Here is a 9,643-nt window from a genome sequence, read left to right on the forward strand (position 1 = left end):
TAGCCAGACACTCTCTACAGAACAATAAAAAGAATTAGCTGGGCGTGGTGGCACATGCCTGTAGTCCCAATTACTCAGGAGGCTGAGGTGGGAGGATCGTGTGAGCCTGGGAGATTGAGGCCACAGTGATCTTTGATCTGCAGTCAGCCTGGGCAACAGAACAAGACCCTGTCTCAATCAATCAATCAATCAATCAATTAATAGCAATCAAGTCCCCTTACTCCTCTGGTTGAACTTCCAGTGGCTTCCCATTATAGTTTGTTTGAAAGCCAGACTTTCTGCTGGGACTAGGAGGCCTGAAGTGATTTGGCCCTGCCTCCCTCTCACCTCCTGTCCTCCTCATTTAGGGCACTTCAGATGCCTTCCTTCTGGTACTAGAATACAAGCAGCGTGCCTCTCCTGCAGGCCATCCCGCTACATGCTCCCAGTACCCTCCCTCCAAGCTCTGCCTGGCCAGCCATTCACTTCCTTTAGGTCTTGCTCAAATATCGCTTCCCCGGGCAGGCTTCCCTGAGAACCTAAGCTGAAGGTAGCAGCCCTCTCCCCAGCGCCCTCCCTCCCCTCCCCTTCCTGTTCCGGCTGTGTTCTCATCATGGCACTCACGGCCATCTGACTCTTTCTCATGGATGTAGTCATTGTCGGTTGCTCCCATTAGAGTAAAGGGTTCCCAAGGATGCAGGTGCCCGTTGTCTAAATCAGTGCAGGTGCTGTCATTCAGAGACAGGCCTGCTAAGCGGGTAAATTCTTCAGCTGGACAGTGTCTGGTAAGTACAGTTTCCCAAGATGAACACATTGAGGGAATAGTTCAGATTCAGAAATATATATCATGGTCTATCTCGGTAACAAAACCAAACCAGGACAGTTTTCTTTTTTCTTTTTTTTTTTTTTTTGAGATGGAGTTTTGCTCTTGTTGCCCAGGCTGGAGTGAGGTGGCATGATCTTGGCTCACTGCAACCTCCATCTCCCAGGTTCAAGCGATTCTCCTGCCACAGCCTCCTGAGTAGCTGGAATTACAGGCGCCTGCCCCCTATACCCAGCTAATTTTTGTATTTTTAATAGAGACGGGTTTCACTGTGTTGGCTAGGCTGGTCTCGAACTCCTGACCTCAGGTGATCCACCCACCTTGGCCTCCCAAAGTGTTGGGATTACAGGCGTGAGCCACTGCACCCGACTGATTGTTTTCTTATCGAACCTCATGTGTTAGGGTAGCCCACAGTGTGGAGGATTATAACACGGAATGTCTGACTTCCTGTGGCTTCAGGCCTCAGTAGCCTCCCAGGTCCCCTTGGCCTAGTACCGTTTCACTTGGGTAACAAGGGGACTTGCCTATCTTAGGATCTCTCAGTTTCTGAACTGCTGACATTGTGGGCTGGATAATTCTTTATGGTGCATTCTGTGGCAAGTAGTGAAGGATGTTTCAGCTCAGCCTTGGCCGCTTCCCTGTAGAGGTCAGGACACCCTCCTAGTTGGGACAACCAAAATGTCCCCAGACATTGCTAAATGACCCCTGGAGGCAGGAGGTTGGGGGACATAAGATGACCCTGGTTGAGATCCACTGGTTTAGTGAAACACCTGCATACCCAAGGTTCCACCATTAACCTTTTATACCATTCTGTATCATTTACCTGTTAGTGTGGCTGAGATTTGCTAATGTATAAGAAAGTGCTTTGAAACATAGCGTGTTATTCAAATTTAGATATGTTGATGACTGAAGTTTTCTTTTATCATCTACATTTGTGGTCTCCATTCCTTTGTTATCGTTGTCTGACTTTTCATTTGTCATTTATGAAATATTTATCCCCTAACCAGAATACTGTTCTTCGCTAATATATTTAAGTGTGTTTGATACTTAAAATCACAGAGAAAGTCTTGACTGGAAGGAATCTCGAGGGACCTTAGGGCAAACAGTAAATATTCTGTTAATGTCCTTGTCATGGCTGTCATTATCATGATCTTTCTGAATCCCTTTAATTTGAAGATGAGGAAGCTAAGAGGGACAGTGGTGCATCCAAATCTTGGTTAATGGTAGAGCAATGACCGTCTGGGTGTTTCTGTGGAATTTACTTGCACTTTTGTTTTCTGTGAAGTTGGTGCTGGAATTAGCAGAGCTCTTTACCTCCTCCACTGAGCTCCCTGCCGGAGCCTGAACATAAAGTGCCGTATTCTGGGCCCATGGAAGATTTGTTAATAAGAAATTTTCTTTACAAAAAAAAAAAAAAAATGATCAGGGAGGAGACATGGGGAGTCAGTGAAACAGAGGGAGAGAAGAGCATCTTAAACTGCAAAGATGTTGGATTGGAAAAGGAAAACTATGAAAAACATTGCAAAAAGAAAAGAAATAGAAAGAATCTGTGGAAGGAACTGAAGAATCAAATCAACCAAGTGCAATGTTGGATCTTGTATGGATCCTGATTTGAACACGATGACTGTGAGAGAAGGAGAGAGAGGGAGACAAAATCAGGGACATTTAACCAGGAAATGGTTAATTGGTGGTGTTAAGGATGGGGGCTGGGTGGGTATGATGATGTTTAGTAAAAGGTCCTTCTCTTTTAGAAATAAGTGTTGAGGTATTAATGGATGATGGAATAGGATGCTTATTTTCTTCAAAATAAATAAGCCAGTGTTGGGGGAGTATAGCGAACTAGGATTGAATAGTTGAAGCCATATTGTGAGTCCATGGGGATTACATACCTATCATAAAACATTTCCAAGTAACAACTTTTAAAAACATGAACGTTGATCAACTGTAGTACATCACAAACCTCTTTGCAACCTAAAACAATAAAGAAAGAAACTGTGTGAGAAATTTGCCAACTTTTTCATCTTATCTTAAAGAATCTTCCAAATGCAGCAGACGTTTCCCAGTTTTCCCTGGCAAAGGCCCTTTGCCCTGAGTGACAAGCGGATATGGGAACAGGAGCTCGAGGAAGCTCACCCTTGCCAGGGCGGCAGGGATGCTGCTGGTCCTCATGCACCTGCTCCCAGGTTCCGCCTGGTCCCAGGTTCCGCCTGGTCCCAGGTTCCGCCAGGTATGACCCTGTCTGTGCCAGCAGAGAACGCACAGTGACCCTGCAGAGCTGATAGGAGCGTCTTCCTTCCTGAGCCTCCTCTGTTTCTCCTGCACCCTTCCAGAAATGATCTGTGGACCAACCTATCTTTTTTTTGCAAATGTTTTATTCTTTAGATAATATACAAATTTTAAACAGTCACAGAAAGATGAGAATATAATGCAAAAGAGATTTCTCTTCCAACAACCCCCTTCTGGAACCACTTGAGTGTGGTGACATATTGACACTCTGCTACCCTGGAATTCTTGGTATGTGCTTCCCACAACCAGGAACGTTCTCTTACGTAATCAGAAGATATCCATTGATATCCGGAAATTAACACGGACACATTAGCACCCTCTAGTCCTCAGACCCCAATCAGATTTCTCCTGTTCCTGGAATGTCCTTTATAAGCAAAAGGATCTAGTTCAGAATCATGCATCACATGTAGTGGTTTCCTTCTATTGAGATCAGTTCCTCAGTTTTTCCTTGACAGCCATGATTTTCCTTAACACTTTTGAGGATGGCAGGCTATTGTTATTGTGTTCTAGAAGATTCCTCAATTTTGGTTTGCCTGATAATTTTCTCACGATTAGAATCTGGTTCTGCATTTTTGGCAGCAGCGTCACAGAATTGCTGTGTTCTAGTGCTTCCCATCTGGTGGTCCAGATTTTGAGCTGTTCTACTATTAACTCGTAGTTTACTGTGTCTTGTTCAGTGGCCTGTATTCCATTACTCTCATTCTACTAAAAGTACAAAAATTAGCCGGGCGTGGTGGTGGGTGCCTGTAGTCCCAGCTACTCAGGAGGCTGAGGCAGGAGAATAGCTTGAACCCGGGAGGCAGAGGTTTCAATGAGCTGAGATCGCGCCACTGAACTCCAGCCTGGGCGACAAGAGTGAGACTCTGTCTCCAAAATAAAAAAAAACAAAAATTAAAAATTAAAAAATAAAATTATTTTGATGCTCATATTGCCACTCATCTGGCTGAGAGCAGCTTGTTTCTCTGTGCTATCATTCTTTGAGTACTTCCTTACTTTCTAGCCTATGTTCTAGGCTGTTTTTTTTTTTTAACCTGGATTTTCACTCTTGTTGCCCAGGCTGGAGTGCAATGGTGCGATCTTGACTTACTGCAACCTCTGCCTCTTGGATTCAAGCAATTCTCCTGCCTCAGCCACCCAAGTATCTGGGATTACAGGCATGTGCCACTATGCCCGGCTGATTCTGTATTTTTAGTAGAGGTGGGGTTTCTCCATGTTGGTCAGGCTGGTCTCGAACTCCTGACCTAGGTGATCTACCCCCACTCAGCCTCTCAAAGTGCTGGGATTACAGGCATGAGCCACTGCACCTGGACTCTAGGCTCATCTTATTCTTTGCTTGCCCCAGCAGGGGAACCAGCCATTTCTCTAAGGAGTCGTGGTTTCTTTTAGTTGACACTAGGACATAGAAACCAAAATCTGGGCTTAAGGTGTGCTCATTGCTTATTGGGGAGTCACTGTCCCGAGACGCTCACTAGGGAGTTACATCTTCACACACATGAGTTCACATTGATGCCTTCAATTCTGATTCAGCTCCACAAGGTTCATTCTAGTTTTCTCCTTTTTCACATTTAAATGGCTTCTCCAGCAAGCAAAACTCTGGTGCCCATTATCCTTCATATCTTTACTTATTTGGTCAATTGGCATGTATGTAACCAATCTCTCTTTCCTGGCTCTACCTCCTCTCACGTGGATGCCCTCCTTGTCATGCTTGGCTCGGACACGTGTACTGGGCTGCTGTTCCACATGGCCCCTTCCTCACCTTGCTGGGTCAGGTTGGACACCCTACTCAGTGACACCATGGCCTCCCCTTCCTATGTGAACGCTTACCTTGCTCTGGCCCATGTTAAGACTTCAGGAATGGATTGCTAGGAAAGGAGAGTTTTTGTTTTATACATATATAAAAAAGATCATAGTACACGTGTTGTTTTCTGACATGCTGTTAAAATTTTTAATCTTATGAAATCTCATGGGCATCTTACTACATAGTAATACATGTAGACCCATCTCATTGCTTAATGACTGCGTTGAACCATTCAGTAAATATTTTCCTGAGCACGTGTTTTGTGCTATGTATTGTTCTGAACTCTTGGAATTTATCAGCAAAAAATACAGACAAAAATCGGTCTTTGTGGAGCTTGCATTCTAGCAGGGGGAGACAGAAAACAATCAACATAACAAATAGTAAATCTCATAGCATGGCAGAAGCTGATAAATGATCTGGATAAAAGTACAGCAGCTCATGAGGTAACTGAAGTGCAGTTAAAAATACATTGGTTAGGGTAGGCATTTATGGGAAAGGCTTTGGGCAAACAATGGAAGAAAATGTGGCTATGGAGGAAAAGCATTCTGGGAAGAGGCAATAACAGCTTGTGCTGGAGTGGGAGCAACAGAAATGTGGCCAGTGTGCCTGGACCAGGCTGAGCAAGGAGCGTGTAGAAGATTCAGTGAGGTCAAGCAGGCCAGGTCATGTCAGTCTTTGTAGCACATTTATTTTCCCCCCTTTTTTGTCCATTTCCTTTTTAACCCATGGAAATGTATTCGTTTTACTGCACTTTCTTTTTTTTTATTTTTAAAATTTTATTTATTTATTTATTTGGAGATGGAGTCTTGCTCTATTGCCCAGGCTGGAGTGCAGTGGTGCAATCTCACTGCAACCTCTGCCTCCCAGGTTTAAGTGATTCTCCTGCCTCAGCCTCCCAAGTAGCTGGGACTAGAGGCATGTGCCACCACCCCCAGCTAATTTTTGTATTTTTGTAGACATAGAGTCTTGACATGTTGGTCAGGCTGGTTGTGAACTCCTGACCTCATTACCCGCACATCTTGGCCTCCCTGCTGGGATTACAGGCGTGAGCCACCGTGCCCTGCCCCCTGGCTTCTTAATGGCTGTCAGCTGGAGGTCACCTCAGTGCTTAGAGGCCATTCTCACTACCTGTAGACACCCACAGTTCCTGCCACACAGCCCCTCCATGGGCAGTTCCAACATGGCAATTTTCTATTTTTCTTTTTCAGTTGACCCTTTCCTCTACCACTAAAAAGCAGCTTTATTGCTAAAAAGCAATCCGTTTATTTAGACATTCTCTTCCTAGGCAACTTTAAGTTTTTCCACTGCCATAACACCACTCTATTTTTCACTTTCAGTCTTCAAACACTTTTTTCAGGAGAATCCTCGTCACTGTCTCTGTTCCTGCTGCTTTATCCTCTCCAACGAGAAGATCCAATGTATCTCCCACTTTGACCATGCTATTTTTCTTCCATAACTTTTCCCCATTCAGCTTGAGTTCACCTTTGTAGAATGCATCTTCCGCTTGGTTTCTCCCAATATCTAGGCCTGTCTTCAGGACATCATCGTACTGAAAGGACTGCACTGCTTTTTCCAGGTCTTGATAGCCTTTGACTATATTAGGGTCATCCTCAAGCTCCTCTTCCTGCTCACTCATCTCATGATCGCTTTCTTCATCAGAGTCCTCTTCATCTTCTACTTTTTGTGGTGACTTTGTAGTAGATTTATTAGAGCTTTTATTACTTTTGAGTCTTATGGGAAAGGGAAAAATATATTCTGGAGATATTAAAAGCCTTGAGAATTTCAGTGAGAAAATATTATGGATAAGTCTTTTATAATTTGGTGCATGTGACTTAGTGCTGTACTGATTCCAGGAAGTACAGAGTTTGTGTGACCAAGGTGTCTCTTGGAGAACACCCCAGAGTCCAATCCAGGTATCTGGCTTTCTTAAAACACCGGCAAGCAATTCGATGCTAGTCATAGCCATGGCGCTTATAACCTTTCTTTTGTTGTTGTTATTTTGAAATAGGGTCTTGCTCTGTGGCCCAGGCCGGAGTGCAGTGGTGCGATTTGGCTCACTGCAATGTCCGCCTCCTGGGCTCAAGCAATTCTCATGCCTTAGCCTCCCCAGTAGCTGGGACTACAGGTGTGTGCCACCATGCCTGGCCAACTTTTTGTATTTTTAGTAGAGACAGGATTTCATCATGTGTTGGCCGGGCTGGCCTTGAACTCCTGAGCTCAGCAGTTTGCTTTTTCAAGGCCCAGCCTACTTAGATGAAGTCTTACATAATGAAATATCATCTGTGGAGTGACATCCCATCATTTTGTCACGTCCTGCCTACTTTCAAGGGGAGGGGTTATGTAAGAAACATGGATCATTTGGGATCGATCACCTTAGGATGTGCCCTCTATAAGGTGGTCTGCCGATCTTGGAAGTTCAACCTGAAACCCAAACTCACTGTTTTTGCTCTTCCAACTTCTTCATCTCTATTAGCATCACCTCCAGTCTTCCAGCCACTGGATTTTTAGTCTGAGTGTTAGCACTGACCCTTCTTTTTCTTTGTCATTTTCAGTTTCCTTGCACTTACGAAGTACTCTCAAATTTTCCTGGGCATGTCCTTTGTCAACCATCTTCCTAAACACTAGTTTTTGTATCTCTTACTCTCTATCTCTCTTTCTCTTTCTCTGTGTCTCTGACACACACACACACACACACACACACACACACACACGCACGCTTTCACTCTGTCTGGTACTGAGTTTCTCCCAGAGCCTGTTGCCTAGTGTTGGCTTAATTGTCCACCCTTTTCTCTATGAACAAATTGCTTCACTTCCACATTTCTGCTGTGTTGGTTCAGAGCTTGTCCGTCTTTCCTGGGATGTCCTTGGCCACATTTCCCATTACCCCTCCCAAGCCTCTGCGTTTGCTCTTTCTCTGAACTGCAGACTCTGGTCCACTTAGGCCCAGTGCCTTTCTTTACGTTAGGATCATCAAGGTCATTGAAATTGGATTACTCAGCCATGTGTAGACTTGGCTAACTTCCCTCTATGCAGTGTGTATATATACATCTATAAAAGGAATGCGGGGTGAATTATCTGAATTTAAAAATTCATGAGAAAAATATAATACTAAATCAAACATGCTGCTGTTTGGCAGCCGGAGTCACCAAGCCCTCCTGTCCCTGTGGCCAACTCTGCTGGTGGCTAGGCAGCTTGGTATTAGCCAGTGTGATGGATGGCGCTGTGGCAAGCCTGTGGCTTGGTGGGCTGGCGGCGCCTGTGGCTCTGGTCCTGATTTATGCTGGCCTCGGAGCCGCGTATCACTCCACGGGATGATGAAGATGCTGGGTCCTGTCCTAGCATGTGGGACCTCAGCCATATCCATCCAGAACGAACCTTTGTTTTTCCTCTGAGAATCTCAGTTTAGCTTCTTAGCTTAGTTGACTGCTAGGTGGATTAGGAGCTGCTTAATGAATTCTGAAGCCCACAAGGACTGTTTTGATGGACTCTTGATATGGTTTGACTGTGTCCCCACCCAAATCTCATCTTGAATTGTAGCTCCCATAATTCCCACATGTTGTCGGGGGGGACCCGGTGGGAGGTAATTGAGTCATGGGGGTGGATTCCTTGGTACTGTTCTTGTGGTAGAGAATAAGTCTCGCGAGATCTGATGGTTTTAAAAGGGGAAACCCTTTTCGCTCAGCTCTCATTCTCTCTGGCCTGACACCAATGTAAGATGTGCATTTCACCTTCCACCATGATTGTGAGGCCTCCCCAGCGATGTGGAACTGTGAGTCCCTTGCACTTTGTTCTTATAAATTACTCAGTCACAGGTATGTCTTTATCAGCAGCATGAAAACAGACTAATACAACTATCAAGGAGGGAAGAGAGTCCCCCTGTCCCCCTGGTGCTTCTGTGGGTCAGTGCTGCCCTTCACTGAGGTCCTTTGAGTATATGCTCTGCATTTTCCCAAGCCCAGGAAAGCAGTATGCAGGGAGAAAGCACCTGTTCTGCCCTGAAGAATCTGAGATCTGGGTGGGAGGCAGGGTGCCCAGGGGCAGGAATGACATTTCCTAACAATAGAGCTGCAGGAGGAGCTGGCACCGTTAAACACGACCTGCTTCTTGCAGAAAGTCAAGGAAACATTCCAAGAAACATCTTGGACGTGCTTCTCTTTGGAATATGAGAGAAGCACTGTTGTTTCTGTAGGGAAGTTGGATGGGGCCTCTCTGAAAAGAGGTAATTTGGAGGATTCCAGTTATGATAGGATACAGAGCTGTCTTGTATATTCTGGGAAGAAGGGAAATTGCATCTTGCCTTTGTCCAATAACAGGCAGTGGGGAAAAGGGTAGCAGTGCTTTCGGGGCCCAGGAGGCCTGTTTGCTGCAGCTGCACGATTCACGAGCAGCTCCTTCTATTATCCCTTATGTTCTGCGGGGAGGGAAGAGGCAAGGCCCGTTATGTGGTTGCTGCCTGATTATTGGCCTGGCTGCCCATAGAAGTCCCCCAGACCCTTCTGGCCTCCCTCTCAACCAACCTGCCAGGCATTTGCTTTTCTGCCTAATTCAATTATGCTTCAGTGTGAACATTTTCTGCCTAAGCTTGGTCAATCTGCAGGGACCTCTCTTGGTACTTGACGTAGTCAGTTGTCTGACTGCAAATCCATATGTACCCTGGATAGAAAGAAAAGGGAGTTGTGACAGTTGCCAGGAAGATTTCTCTGTGGAAGTGGCTGGTGTGTTTCTGGGCAGAAACTTTGTGGAGGAAAAAGGCATTT

General features: G+C 45.3%; 1 protein-coding gene and 1 pseudogene across 1 annotated transcript in view; one reads left to right on the forward strand and one right to left on the reverse strand.

The window, feature by feature from the left end:
- TIAM1 (T-cell lymphoma invasion and metastasis 1) overlaps positions 1-9,643 on the forward strand; it is a 364,694-nt gene that overhangs the window by 5,304 nt on the left and 349,747 nt on the right. The window lies entirely within an intron of this gene.
- Positions 6,220-6,852, reverse strand: LOC105545977 (annotated as a pseudogene).

Source organism: Mandrillus leucophaeus, unplaced genomic scaffold, assembly GCF_000951045.1.
Source record: "Mandrillus leucophaeus isolate KB7577 unplaced genomic scaffold, Mleu.le_1.0 Scaffold345, whole genome shotgun sequence".
Taxonomy (NCBI): domain Eukaryota; kingdom Metazoa; phylum Chordata; class Mammalia; order Primates; family Cercopithecidae; genus Mandrillus; species Mandrillus leucophaeus.